The sequence below is a fragment of the Trichechus manatus genome, unplaced genomic scaffold, assembly GCF_000243295.1.
Source record: "Trichechus manatus latirostris isolate Lorelei unplaced genomic scaffold, TriManLat1.0 scaffold00067, whole genome shotgun sequence".
Lineage (NCBI taxonomy): Eukaryota > Metazoa > Chordata > Mammalia > Sirenia > Trichechidae > Trichechus > Trichechus manatus.
Window position 1 is genome coordinate 805,654 of NW_004444003.1, and position 15,372 is coordinate 821,025.

Consider the following 15,372-nt stretch of genomic DNA (forward strand, 5'->3'; position numbering starts at 1 on the left):
TTTTTTTGTCTATATTTTCCATGGATTTGTCTGCCTTTTCCATGAATTTGTCTATTTTTTCCTAATTTTTGTCTGTTTTTTGCTTCAACTCTTTGATAATTCTGAATATTAGAGATTTGAATTCCCTATCAGTTAGGTCTAGTGCCTTTTCTTCTACTGGAAGGTCATCTGGTGTTTTATTTTGAATGCATACTGGAACCATCATGTCCTGTTTTTGTAAATGTTTTGATACTGTCTGCTGTCTTCGGGGCATTCAGTCATTTGTTTTCTCGTTTATTGATTGTAGATTTGTTTGTTTCATCCTTTTTCTTTTTTTTTTTTTTAGTTTGTGTCTGAGCAGGCGGGCTGTGTGTTGTTCGTTGTTTGCTCTTCTGTGGGCAAGATACTTTTCGCCTCCTCCAATTGGCAAGGTCAGTAGCTCAGATATGGTACAGCAGGGCATGTCTAGCTGAAGAGGAGTTGCTGGGATGGATTGTTTGTGGCACTTACTACAGCCACCAGGGTGGGTCGGCAATCAGTGCAGGGCAGGTTCCAGTAGGCCGTGACTGTGCAGCTTGGTGGTGTGATGTTAAGTGCACAGTGCAGGTAGGCAGGATGGAGGGGGGAGATTGTGATGTGTGGAGCTAAGATGGGTATGGGAGAGAGGAGAGAGGAACAGGAGCCAAAAACATACAAACAGAAAAGAGTGCTAGGGGAGCTTGCCATTGGAGTGGAGAGATGAGAGACTATGAAATGGAGGAAAACAAAAAGGGGAAGAAGAAGAAGAAAAAAAAGAATGAATACATAAAAATTAGAAATAAAAAAGAACAGCAAATCTCCCAGGGATCCCACTAGTGTGGCTATGAGGTCTGGGGAAGTTGTTCCCAGATGTTGAAATACAGCCTGGCTAGGAGTCTTAGAGGTATTCAGTGCCTGGTATTCAGGGGGACAGGAAGAGAAGGAAGGTATAGAGAGACGAGAAACTGAGTAGTGAAGAAAGACAGAAAGGGAAAAAGAGGAAAAAGAAAACAAAACATTTTAAAAAGAAACAAGAAAAAACCCCAAAAAAAAACAGGAAAAAAAAAAACTACAAAAAAAGAAATTCCCTCCAGGATCCCTCTGCTCGTCTGTGTAAGCTGAGGGGGTAGGCCCCAAGCCGTGCAGCACTTCCCAGCCAGAATGGGCTTCCAACTCACGAAAAGAAAAAGAAACCAAACAAACAATTCAAAACAAACAAAAGCCCCGGGATCCCACCAGCATGGCAACACAGACTGGGAAGCAGTTCCACACTCAAATGGAGTTCCACATCCCCTCAGGAAGAAGTTAAGATGGCGCACAAAGCCAGGTATTTGAGCAAAAGGAGGAGGAGGTGGTGAGAGGTAAGGAAGAAATCAAAAGAAGCAGAAAAACATAACACCAGCAGCCAACAAATTGCACTCAGGGAATTGACCAGTGCGGGTGGGTGGAATCCAAGCAGCTGGTGCTTCCCAGCCAAGAGACTGTGGCAGTGGAAAGCAGAGGAGTCTGAGTGGGGGTGAAGAAAGGTGGGGGGTGGGAAAGCGTATATCACCAGTTATAGGTTGTTCTGTCTCCTGCTGGAAGCTCCGTGAAACTACTTTCTTGTACCCCCTATTTGCTGGTCTCTGGTAGGAGTCCAAAATGGCGGATCCATGCTGCATTAGCTGATAGGGGAGCTCTCCATGTATGTCTCCTTGCTCTCTGTTCTCTGTCAGTTTCTTATTCCATTTTTGCTTGGCTGAGTTCTTTATCTCTTCATTCGATGTTTAGGGTTTCAGGACTGCTGTTTTCTCTGTTTGGCTTAGTTTTTCAGATCTTTGCTGTGAAGGGACGGCATGGTGCTTCTGCCTAGAGCACCATGTTGCTGGAAGTCCACGAATATACTTTTACAGCATTTCTCCCCATCCCTTCTTCAGGCTCCTCTTGAGAGATGGCCAAACTGGGAAGGCTGAGGGGCACAGCAGCAGCCTCAGCTGCCAAATATCAGTGACGGTGGGCAGCTGGTGCAGAGCACAGAGGCTGGGTGGGCTCTTTCTCTTCCAGCTGTGACACTGATGGTTTAGGGGCATACGCCCCACTGTCCCTGTGAGAAGAAAGTACTGCTTTTCCACCACAATGACTTGGAAATTTGCTCCTTTCCCCATGTCCCCCAAACATGCCCTGGTCTACTTTTTCTCTCTAGCCCTAATTCACCAAAATCTTGATATTAAATTAGCAAGTGAATTAGCAAATTTCTCAAAAATGTCTGATCACACCAAGCTATTTTGTGCCACTGAGTCTGTTCTTGTATTGCTAACTCTGCCTGGAATGCCCTGTCCTTCCCCACCTTTCCTGCCTACAGAGCAGTAACTCAGCTTTAAAATCCAGTCCAAGAACTACATCCTCTGGCCCTTCTGCCCCACAACACAGCAGCAGAATTACTTCTTCCCCCTGTATTAGTTTCTGTTGCTACTGTAACACAAATTTATCATTTTAACAGTTCTGGAGGTCAGAAGTCCATAATCAGGGTTTTGGCAGGGCTGTGATTTTTCTGGAGGCTTAAGGAGAGAATCCATTGCCTTGTGTTTTCCAGCTTTTAAGAGGCCACCTGCAGTTTCTTGGCTTGTGGCCCCTTCCTTGAATCACTCTGACTTCTGATTCCATTGGACCTAATTGGATAATCCATGATAATCTCACCATATCAAGATCCTTAATCACATCTGCAAAATTCCTTTTGTCATGTGAGGTAACATATTCACAGGTTCTGGGGGCTAGGGCCTATGGGAGGCCCTTATTCTGTCTACACACTGCCTCGTGCCCTACTTCCCTGTTCCAAATGGCCATGTTAGCAGCATAAGCAGCGTAACACTCAGGTACATTTTGTTTACATATAGTCACCCTTGTTGTCAGTTGCTGTCAGGTTGACTCCAACTCATGACAACCTCACGTATAACAGAACCAAACGTTGCCTGGTCCTGTGCCATCTTCATGCTCGTTGGTATGTTTGAGTCCATTGTTGTGACTATTGTCTCAATCCATCTCATGGTGGGTTTTCCTTCCTTTTCGCTGACCCTCTACTAAACATGATATCTTTTTCTAGCGATTGGTCTTTTCCTAGCGATTGGTCTTTTCCTAATGACATGTGCAAAGTACATGAGCTGAAGTCTCACCATCCTCGATTCTAAGGGACATTCTGCTTGTATTTCTTCTAATACTGATTTGTTCATCCTTCTGGCAGTCCACAATATATTCTGTATTCTTAATGAACACCACAGTTCAAATGCATCAATTCTTCTGTCTTCCTTTTTCATTGTCCAGTTTTTGCATGTATATGAGACAATTGGAAAGATCACATAGCTTGGGTCAGGTGCACTTTAGTCATCAAAGTGACTTCTTTGCTGGAATCTTAGCTTGAGCTAATTGACAGATGTAGAATACTACAGCAAACAACTATGAATACATTTTCTTTTCACATTCATGTGGAACATTTACCAAAATAGACTATATGTTGAGCCATAAAGCAGGTCTAGAAAATTCCTAAATGTTTGGAAATTAAGCAACATACTTCTGCATAACCCAAGGATCAAAGAATAAATTGCAATGGAAATTAGAATATCTTTTTACTGAATGAGAATGAAAATATGACATAGCAAAATTGTTGAAGGTAATGGAAGCAGTGCTTAGAAGGATATTCATAGCTTTAAATAAATATCAGAACAGTGAAAAGTTTGGAATTTGGAGATTTAAGCTTTCATCTCAAAAACACAAACAGTAATAAAAGAAAATAAATAGTAAGATAACGATATTCACATGCAAAAGAATGAATTTGGACCCCTATCTCATGTCATACACAAAAATTAAAATGATCATAGGTCTATAAGATCCAAAACTAGCATAAAACAGGAGTAAATCTTCATGACTTGAGTTTCTTGAATAGGACACTAAAAGCTCAAATAACAAAAAATAATAATTTAAAAAATTAATTGGACTTTATCAAAACCAAAAACTGTTGTGCCAAAGGACACCATCAAGAAAGTGAAGTGACAGTCCATAAAATGGGACAAAATATTTGCAAATCATGCATCTGACAAGAAACTTGTATCCAGAATGTATAAAGAATTCTTATAGCTCAGCAGTTTAAACCTAATTTTAAATTGCGCAGATTATTTGAATAGGCATTTCTCCAAAGAAGATGCATAAATAACCAGTGTTGTTTTTGTTGTATGCCATTGAGTCAAATCCAACACAGCAATCCTATATTACAGAGTAGAACTGCCCTATAGGGTTTCCTAGTCTCTGATCTTTACAGGAGCAGATCATCAGGTCTTTTTTCCTGGGGGCGAGGCCACTGGTTGTTTCAAACTGTTGACCTTTCAGTTAGCAGCAGAGTGCTTAACCATTACGCCACGAGGGCTCCTAAAATGACTAATAAGTCCATGAAAAGATACTCAACGTCATTAGTCATCAGGAAATGCAAATCAAAACGACAATGAGATACCACTTCCAACTCACTAGATTGACTAAAATAAAAAAGACAATAACAAGTATTGACAAAGATGTAGAGAAATAGGAACCCTCATACATTGATGGTGGGGATATAAAATGGTGCAGCCACTTTAGAAATAAACAGTTTTGCAGTTCCTCAAAAAGTTAGAGTTAGCATATGACCCATCCATCAATTCCCCTCATACATGTATACCCAACAGAAATGAAAACATATAGTCACACAAAAACTTGTACACAAATATTCATAGTAGTATTAGTCATAATAGCCAAAAAGTGAAAACTAGCTAAATGTCCATCAGATGAAAAATGAATAACTATATTTCCATACAGTGGAATATTATTCAGCAATAAAAAAAAGAATGAAGTACTGATACGTGCTAAAACATGGACAAACCTTGAAAATACAGTAAGTGAAAGAAGCCAGCCATAAAAGACCAAATATTGTATGATTCAATTTATGTGAAATGTCCAGAAGAGGCAAACTATAGAGACAGAAAGTGAATTAGCAGTTGCCAGAGGATGGGGCAGGGATGGAGGGGAGAGCAGGATTGGAGAATGACTGTCAATGTATAAGGCGTTTCTTTTTGAGGTGATGAAATGTTCTAGAATTAGATTGCGGTGATGGTTGTACAACTCTGTGAATATACTAAGTACCACTGAACTGTGAAAATAAAAGATAAAAGGAGAAATCAATGAAATAGAAAACAGATATATAATAGAAAAAAATGTCACCAAAGCTGTAAGTTAGTTCTTTGGAAAGATTAAAATCGATAAATCTAACAGAAAAAAAAAGATAAATTATTAACATAAGGAATGAAAAGGAGAGCATTGCTACAAATTTTCTGGATATTAAAAATGTTAGAAGATATTATGAACCACTTTATGCCAATAAATTTAAATTTTTATATCAAATGGACTGATTCCTTGAAAAACACATCAGAACTGACACAGAAGAAAATTCTATGTCCAGTAAAGAAGTTCAATCAACAATTTAAAATGTTTCCACAAAAGAAAATTTCTTGTCTAGATGGCTTCGCTGGAAAATGCTTCCAAATATTTATTAAGGAAGAAATAATAACAATTTTTAAACAAATGCTCCCAGGAAATAGCAAAAGAAGGAACTCTTCATACAATTCATTTTATAAAGTCAGAATGGCCCTGATATAATACCAAAACCTGAGGAGAAAGAAAAATTGCAGACCAATTTCCCATGATCATGAATACAAAAATCCGATGCAAATACAAAACCCTAGAAAAGATAGAGAGAGAACACCCTGGTGCCACAGTGGTTAAGTGCTCAGCTGACTGAAAGATCAGCAGTTCAAACACACCAGTCACTTCTTGGGAGAAAGATGTGCTAGTCTGCTTCTGTAAAGATTACATCCTTGGAAACCCTATGGGACTGTTCTACCCTGTCCTATAGGGTCTCTATGAGTCAGAATCGACTTGATGGCAATGGGTTTGGTTTTGGTTTTATGTATATATATATACCAGTTTCCATCAAGATAACTCTGACTCATCTAGTGTAATAAGTAAATTATATAGGATGTTATAAGTGCAATGGAAAAAATTGAACACGGCAAAGGAGATTGGGTGTGGAAGAATGACAGTGGGAGGAAGTGTAGTAAAAAGAGGATTAAACACTGAGGATATGTATTATTGTATATGACTTTCCAGTGGTAAACCTCCAGCAAAGAGAGAGAGAAAGAGAGAGGTGTCTTTCTCTTCCTGGATGTCTCTTTTAACAGAAAGGGAGGCTTTCCTGGCCCCCCAGTTGATTCCTTTTCATGTTTCATTGGTCAGAACTAGGCATGTTGCCAATCACAAACTAATCACAGGCAAGGGGAATTGAGTCCTGTGAGTGACTTAGACTAATCAGGGTTTACTCCTAAACTGCCACTAAGCTCACTGTTTCTGAAGTATGGAGATCTGAAGCAAATAGGATTCTGTTAGCAAGCAAGATAAAAGGAATGGGAGTGGGGAATGGTGAGGAATCAATTATCTGTCTTAGTTACCTAGTGCTGCTATAACAGAAATAGCACAAGTGGATGGCTTTAACAAACAGAAATTTATTCTCTCACAGCCTAGGAGGCTAGAAATCCAAATTCAGGATGCCATCGCCAGGGGAAGGCTTTCTCTCTCTGTCGGCTCTGGGGGAAGGTCCTTGTCATCAATCTTTCCCTGTTCTAGGAGCTTCTCAGCACAGGGACCCTGGATCTAAAGGACATGCTTTGCTCCTGGCTCTTCTTGCTTGGTGGTAATGAGGTCCTTCTCCTCTCTGCTGCATTCTCTCTTTTATATCTCAAAAGAGATTGACTCAAAATACAACCTAATCCTATAGATTTCATCCTGCCTCATTAACATAACTGCCTCTAATCCTTCCTCATTAACATCATAGAGGTTAGGATTTACAGCACATAGGATAATTACTTCAGATCACAAAATGGTGGTCAACCACACCATACTGGGAATCATGACCTAGTCAAGTTGACACACTTTTGGGGAGGACATAATTCAGTCCATAACATTCTACCGTTTAGCGCCTAGTAATTCATGTCCTTGCCACATGTAAAATACATTCACCCCATCATATCATGCCAGGTGTCTTAAATCAACTGCAAGTCCAAATTCCAAAAATTCCTCTTCCTCTGTGAAATCTAGAACACAAGTTATCTGCTTCCAAAGTACCATGATGAAACAGGCACAAGCTAGACATTTCCATTACAAATGGGAGGGAAAGAAGGGATAACAGGCACGAAGTAAGTCAGCGGAGCACATTACATTAGTTCTCAAGGCTTAAAAATAATCCTGTCTTCTCTGAGACCATTTAGGCAATGGCCCTGCCCTCCAGACTCTGGGTATTGACCACACTCTCCGGATTCTGGGTGGAGGTCCCTCGGCCCTGGGCTTCAGCTCTACCTTCCAGGCCCACTGAGACAGCAATTCGGCTCCCTCGGATTTGGGGAGTCCCATTCTCCTAGTCTGTCTGAACGGCAACCCTACCCCCTCAGTCTGGCAGGCCCCATTCTTCTGCCACTTGGGCATGGCAGCCCCATCCCCTCCGCTTTGGGTGTTGGACCTGGCCCCATCTGCATGATCTCTTGCAAATCAGACTGTTATGATCCACAGGGTTTTCATTAACTGATTTTAGGAAGTAGAGCACCTGGCCTTTCTTCCTAGTCTGTCTTAGTTTGTAAGCTCCGCTGAAACCTGTTCAGCATCATAGGAATGCACAAGCCTCCACTGACAGACGGGTGATGGCTGCGCGTGAGTTGCATTGGCCAGGAATCCAACCTGGGTGTCCCTCATGGAAAATGAGAATTCTACCACTGAACTATGCGTCAAATTAGTATTTGAGTTTTCCTTCTCTGACAGTTTTCCACCTTACACAGGTTCCAGCTTTGGCAGGTACTATATAATTATAGATAGCTTTTTTTTCCAGTGCCTCTGAATCAGCCACTGTGCTTGCCCGATGCCCATTTAACAACCCTATGGAATAGTTATGTTCCCCCATCTCACAGGTGTGGTACTTGAAGTTTAAAAAATAAATTTACTGCCCAAAATCACACAGTCAGAACATGGCAGAGCTGTGACACAAGGCAGCCTTGACTGTCACTCCATACCACGGTGGTGCTAAGTCTTGAGAAGAGTCATTGTTTACCCAAGACTTTAAAGATCGGGAAACTTCACATAGCACAGTACCAATGAGGACAAGGCCTGGCCTAACTGCTGACTATATTTTGGTCTTTGAACACATGATCCAACAGACTTTGTTTTAATTTTTTGCCTTTTCCCTTGCTATCAGCAATTAAATACTGAGTCCCTTTTATGTGTAAAATAGAGTTGAAAATATTTATCTTTATTCATTCATGAGTATTTATTGAGCATTGCTGTGCCTACAAAATAATAAAAATAAAGCATTCTAGCACACACTAGATGATCAACAAATGTTTGCTCTTTTCTGCCCACCTCTTCTCAAGAATTGCCACTAGGGACACTTCCTGGGAGACACTTCCACTGCATGCCCAATTTACAGCAACCCAGAATCTGTAAAACATAAGTGTCAATTTAATAGAAGGAAAATTGCACTATACAGCTCACTACCATATAATACAGTACTTGTCATATTAGAGTACACAGCTCGCAACAATTTTTAAGCATGAAAAGAATTTTATGAAGATTTTATTTCTAAGCATGAAAAAGGTATTTTTACCCAAGAATAAGACTGACAGTACAAATATTTTTTTCACTATGTTCACAATCAGCTACTACTAAACATCTCTACTGGAGAACCCTAACTCATTCTATCAACACAATGGTTACATTATGCAATAATATTTTCTTCCCTGTCAACTGCACTTCTTTTCTTGTACACACTAACTGATGTTACATATTAAATCAATTGACCAATTCTAAACAAATATTTTGAGTGAAAAAACAAATGTGAGCAATTTCTAGCTGTCTTGTGGCATTAAATTAAAACATTTTGTTTATAAATACACTTGTGAACGTGTTAAAATTTAATAGGGGGAATATGCCATGTCAAAGTCTCACTTCTCTAGAAAAACAAAAAAACAAAGTGATGTTTCTTTTTATTTACTGCATTCCCTTAATAGTTTTCATTACTGTCACACTTTTTACCTACTCGTTTTTATAATTCCTTGAAAGTGGGTGCCATCTTTTCCCACCTGGCAGAGCTCCAAAACCCTAATTGAAATACAAAGCATGTCTTTGCAAGAGGTTGGAACCAGAAGTTAGTGTGGTGGACGTTTCTGAGTGCAGAGTGGCCCCTGACATGGGTCCTACCACTCCCTGGCTATGTATCCTTGGGTGAGTTACTTGGCTCCTGTTTTGTTTTCTTCACTTGCAAAATGGGTTTTAGCTAGAGTTCTAAATATTGTGCATGGATTTTCTGGCTCAAAGTCAGTATTCAATGAGTGGTGGTTATTATAATTATTATCAATTATTAATATTCTCACTTATCAACCAACGACTCAGTATTCTGACTAATCAAAAATCCCACCTCTCAAGAGGAGATGGTGCACAGATAAATATATTGTGCACTAAACAGAAAAAAATAACTATAAAGTACTCAAGCTCCTAAACAATTCAACTCTTTAGGGAATGCGACAACAGTTTTCATCAGATTCCCATAATGGGTTTATGGCCTCACTTAAAATTACTATGAGAAAAACACTAATAATAACTGCAGTAAGTTTTGAGCTTTAAAGAGATAGTCCCCCCCCCCCAAAACAAAACAAAACAAAACAAAACAAAACACATTATCATCAAGTCAATTCGACTCATGGTGACCCATGTGTTACAGAGTAGAACTGCTCCATAGGGTTTCCTTGGCTGTGATCTCTATGGAAGCAGATCACCAGGCCTTTTTTCTGCAGCACTGATGGGTAGATTTGAACTGCTAAACAAGCTCAAACCATGTGCACCACCCAGGGACTTTGAAAAGACAGTAACCAGGTCTTATTCACATTTGTAGTTCTGGTAACTAACAGCTTATGTAACAGCATCAAGACTCAATAATGGTTGAATTTTTATTCAATATAATATCTGTTTGTAATCCATTATAATCTCCACCCACTTGAGTAAGGGAAATTGCATAAATTTATTTTTCTTTTAAACTGCTGGGATTGTAAGAGTTCCACCAGAAAATTGTCCTTGGTAAATGCAATACCAAGTGCAACCCCTGGATCAGAGATGAATATGGAATAAAGTGGCATATAAGATTCAACTGACCAGAGCTCCTACAACCCTCCAAAATGAGGGTATTGGTGACCTAAATGAATCTTGATTGGTGAAATTTGAAGCAGAGTCAGTTACAAGATTAGGGAAAAACCTCTAGCGATGAGATGGTCTTAGGTGAAAAGGGCTCTGTCTCTCTCCTAATACCTAGGCAAACCTTGAGGAGACCGAAGCTTTGCTTTGCTGCAGATTTTCATCATTTTGGAGCAGGAATACGTGGGACCTGGGAATAGAAGTTTGCACGGAGGAGTTGAGGTTAGCGTGAGCCTGTCTGGTGCCTCGAAGACTCAGGAGAAGGCTGTGCAAAGTGGGTGAGGAACAGCAGAAAGGGAGGTGGGAGGAAGCCAAATGCAAGCACCCTATTTCGATATTTTCAAAAGAGAAAGAAGTCATAACCAGGACAGACAAGATCTGGGTAGTTAGGACCCAAGACCAGACAGCCTCAAAAGGGTGGAGTACCAGATGAGGGAACTTTCAAACAGCAGGCTGGAGGGGGCTGTCCATAAAGAGAGGCAGAGGTTACTTGGTAGAGTTCATGTTACCCCCTATTTACACAGATGAGAAAGTGATTTAAAAAAAAATCAGTTGCTGTCAAGTTCATTCTGACTCATGGCAACCCCATGTGTGTCAGAGTAGAACTGTATTGTTCTGCCTTCAAAATATATTTAAAATTCAACCACTTCTTACCACCCCACTGCTTCCATTCTGGTAGCTCCCCACTTGTATCTATGCTTCCAATCTTGCCCACTACAGTCTGTTTTTAACACAGCAGACAGAATGATCCTACTAAAAGGCAAGTTAGATCATTCCACTTCTCCGTTCTAAACTTGCCAGTGGTTGCCCTTCTCACTCAAAATCAAAGCTTAAGTCTTTATAATGGCCTATATCAACCTACAAAATCTGCACCCACTCACCCTCCATTGCCTCTCTGATCTGATCTTCTGCAGCTACCCCCCACACACACTCATCTGTTCCAGCCACATTGACCTCTTTGCTGTTCTTCAAATCACCGTACGTGCTTTTGTACCAGGGCCTTTGCACTTGCTTTCCCTCTTTTTGAAGCTCTCTTTCCCCAGATATCCCAAGGATCATCTTCTTACCTTCTTCAGATCTTTGTTCAATGTCACCTTCTAAATAAGGCCACCCCTGACCATGCCATTTAAAATTTAAAGCCCTCCGCCATGTCTTCATCCATCCTTCTGCCCATTTCCTTCTAACGTATTTGACCCATTGTGGTAGAGTGTGTTAATGTTCCCAATTATTTGCTTCCCTGCCCAACTGACATGTGACTAGCTTTAGCCAATAAATGTGACAGGAAGTGATGTGTGCTACTTTTGAGAAGAAGCTGTAAGAGCCATTGCACGGCTCTACCACCTCTCTTTTCCCTCTGCCATGAGGCTAGCACATCCCAGGGAGGGTTTGCTCCTTCTCCTTGAAGGAGACATGAAGCAGAGCTGCAGCTGACCTTCAAAGGACATGTAATGTAAACTTTGTCATTGCACGTTTTTGGTTGTTACTACCATAAAACTTAGCCTAAGTTAACCGATACAATTATTTGTTTTGCTTATTGTCTATACTTTTCCACTAAAATGTAAGCTCAATGGGAGCAAGAATTTGTTTTGTTCACTACTGAATCATGAGTGTTTTAACACACAGTAGGAACTCAATAAACATTGAGTGAATTACTCTAGCTATGAATGTGTCAAAGGATGGGAAAGGGAGACTGTACAAAGTATGGTTTAAGTCAGTGATTGGAAAAAAATAAAACCTTTTTATGTTTACACCAACACAGTTGCGATCATGCAACAAACCAGTTATCTGTATACTTGGCGCATAGCAGATGCTGCTAAAGTTTAGCTATTATGCCTGTTATCATTATTTGTATGTCAAAGCCTATATGAATTTTGAAATTATGTTATAAATCCTAAAGATATTTTGAGAATGAAGAACTCTGAGTTGAGGCTGGATCACTGGGATGGCTGGAGTTTCCAAATAGCCTCACTCACGTGGCTGCTGGCTGGCTGGGAATTCACCTGGGGCTATAAACCAGGGTGCTCAGTTCTCCTTGCTGCGGACTGCTCCACATAGCTGCTTGGACTGAATTCTAAAAAGGTGAGTTCCAAGAGGACAGGTCCCAATGTGTAAGTGCTAAGCAAGCCTCCACTTGTATTATGCTTGCTAATGTTCCGCTGACCAAGCCCAGACACTTGGCCAAGCTCAGAGTCAGTGTGGGAGAGGACTACACCAGGACATGAGCCCCAGAGAAAATGGTTCTTTGGGAGCCACCAAAGTAACAGGCTACCACAGCCGTCTCAGATGGTATCTGTGTCAAATACATATTAGAACATTCAGAAACTCAAATTTATCACTTTACCCAAGTGTGAACTAATTCGGGAGATCATTTCACACAAGTCAACTTGGCAAGTGCCCAAATTATAAATGATCATGTCACTTTCTTAATTTTTCATGATAAATATGCCCAGATCAAACACTGGCACCAAATGCGTATATGTAGCAGTTCCTCATGGTGAAGAGGGTCACACAGGAGACCATATTGCAGGCTGCTTGGTGAGCATAGAAACAGAAAAAAGGAAACTGCATTGTCAAAGGGATTTACAGCAAGCTAGTAACACCTAGCATGTCGTTCTCCAAGTCAAGGAATATTGTCATCTTAGTAACAGGAACTGGCCATTAAAGCCAAAGTTTATGAACCTTTGGCAAGGCTAGACACAGAAACCAGAGTTCACCTTCTAAATTTCCTTCTAAAGACTTTATATGGGCCAGAGCAATTATTATTTCAGAATTAAATACCACCAAATTAGCAAGGACACATCTTCTACTCATTTAAACTTAAATTCATGGTTGCTGAATGAAATTCAATGACATTAGTTTCCACAGAAAAATATATGAATAATACCTTACAGTTGAGTAGGTCTTCTAATAACCAATCACATTCACTTCTTTGTACTTCTTCTTAGCATCAGTTGCAGAGAGTGATATTTTTGTAATTTGCCTCCAATTCCTAATAGGAGTGTACCTTATTTGGGCATAAAATTTGAAAACATACGTTTAGAAACATCAGTCTGGCATCACTCTCAAGAATGCCAGAGAAATAGAAAGACCAAGGATGGAAAAATAGATCAGTGATGAGGGCCATGACTAGGGAAGAGAAGCAGGAATCTAAAAAAGCATGGGAAAGACAAGTCAACTGGACTTGGGTTTGAGGATTATACTGGATAGGGGTACAAAAAAAAGGAGGAGGAAATAAAGATGATTTCAAAATTTTGACTTTGAAGATCAAGAAATGGAATTTGAAAAAGACAGTCATTCGGAGTCAGATGGAAGGAATAGAACGATGAGTTATTTGGGGAACATGTTGAGTTTCGAATATATTCATTCAACAAATATAGTATTTGCTTAGCCTAAGTCTAAGCTCTAGGCTTCAGTGGGGAATAACATAAAGAGATAAGACAAAGTTCCTGCCTCAGGGAGTTTATAATCTAGTGAAGAGAGGTAGACAGCAAACATGAAAGCAAATAAAATCACTTCTGATAATAATTTGTAAATGATATGAAGAAAATAAAAATGGGGGATAGAATAGAGAGTGAAGGGGCTGGGAGGGGAAGTGGTAACCACATTACCCCACGGAGTCAGGAAGACCTCTCTGAGTCCTGAATGATAAGAATGAGTCAGCAAATGGAGACTCTTGGGGAAGCATTTCAGGTAGACAGAACAGCAAGTAGAAATGTTCCGAAGTGGGAACTAGTTTTGCATGTTTAAGAATTGGAAATAAGGGAGACAGCACTGGAGATTAGTTTGCAGAATGTAACCAGAGGTTAGATGACATAGGAGGGTTAGGCTATGGTAAGAAATTTGGATTTTATTCTAATAGTAATGGGACACTGTAAAAAATAGCGCCAACTGTAAAAATGGTGCGGTAGGCATCTGACCTCTTCGTCTAACTTTACAAGGGGGAGGAGAGAGAATCAAGATCACCATCAGCCCAAGACTGATCCCTATGAAGTGGAGGTCAGTCAGACCTCCTCTCTCCTCATATTTTTGCCAATTCAGACACCAACAATCCCTCCCACAGCACTCTCTACTTCTCTACTGGGTTCGATAATTCGTTGCAATGGCCACACAGAATTCACAGTCAATACTCACAATTAAAGGGTTTATTAGGGAAGTAACAGGTTACAATTCAGGATCAGGAATGACTCAGGATACAGTTCTTCGGTAAAGACAGCTTCTCCTCTGTACCTGCAGGCAAGCCTCTCCCTGACCCTCAGACTCTTGACCTCTCCGCCCAGCCTCTGCCCTGCCCTTTACAAAGCTCTTTAGCTCCACCAGTAAGTGCCTGAAGGCACCCCACTCCACCAGTAAACCTTGGCCTGAAGGCACTCAGCTCTCTCTCTCTGTGAGTCAGCACACCCACTGTAGCCACCTCGCTCTGTGGGCCGGGAAGCCCACCGAGCCATCTCTCGGCAGTCTTCTGGGTCTGCTGCCGCTGTTTCTCTGCTGCTGCCGTTTCTCTGCTGCTGCTTTTTGCCATCTTGCAGTGTTTCCAGTGTTAAGCTCTCTCTCTGTCTCCTGGGTCTAAGAGGCTCTCGGCACAGGGATCCTGTGTCCAAAAGACATGCTCCACTCCTGGCTCTGCTTTCTTGATGGTAGTGAAGTTCCCCCTTCCCACTTCTAGGATGGCTCATTTTAAGCCTAGCAGGATGGCAAAACTGACCAATCCCCTCATTAGGGTTCCGTATACCTTATTTGCATTGTTAACAAGCTGTCCAATCCCCTTGTTGGGCCACAAGCATCTTATTTTCATAGTCCTACCCAATCACTGTGTGGGAGTTACAAGACTATGTATGGCTAAAAGGGCCACATTAAGAAATTCATTGCACCACAAACGCTCATGAAGAACATTAAATAAGTAAGTGTTGGAATAGGATTTAAAAGATCACTCTGGCTGCTCTATGGGGGTTGTATTGCAAAGGAGCAAAAGTGGAAGTGAGAGACCAGTTAGGAGGTTAAGTCAGGGTTCCTGGTGAGAGATTTTGGGCTAGGCTAGGGTGCTAGCAGCTGAGGAGTTGAAAACTGTCCATGTGATGGCTATACTTCGATGGAAGAGCC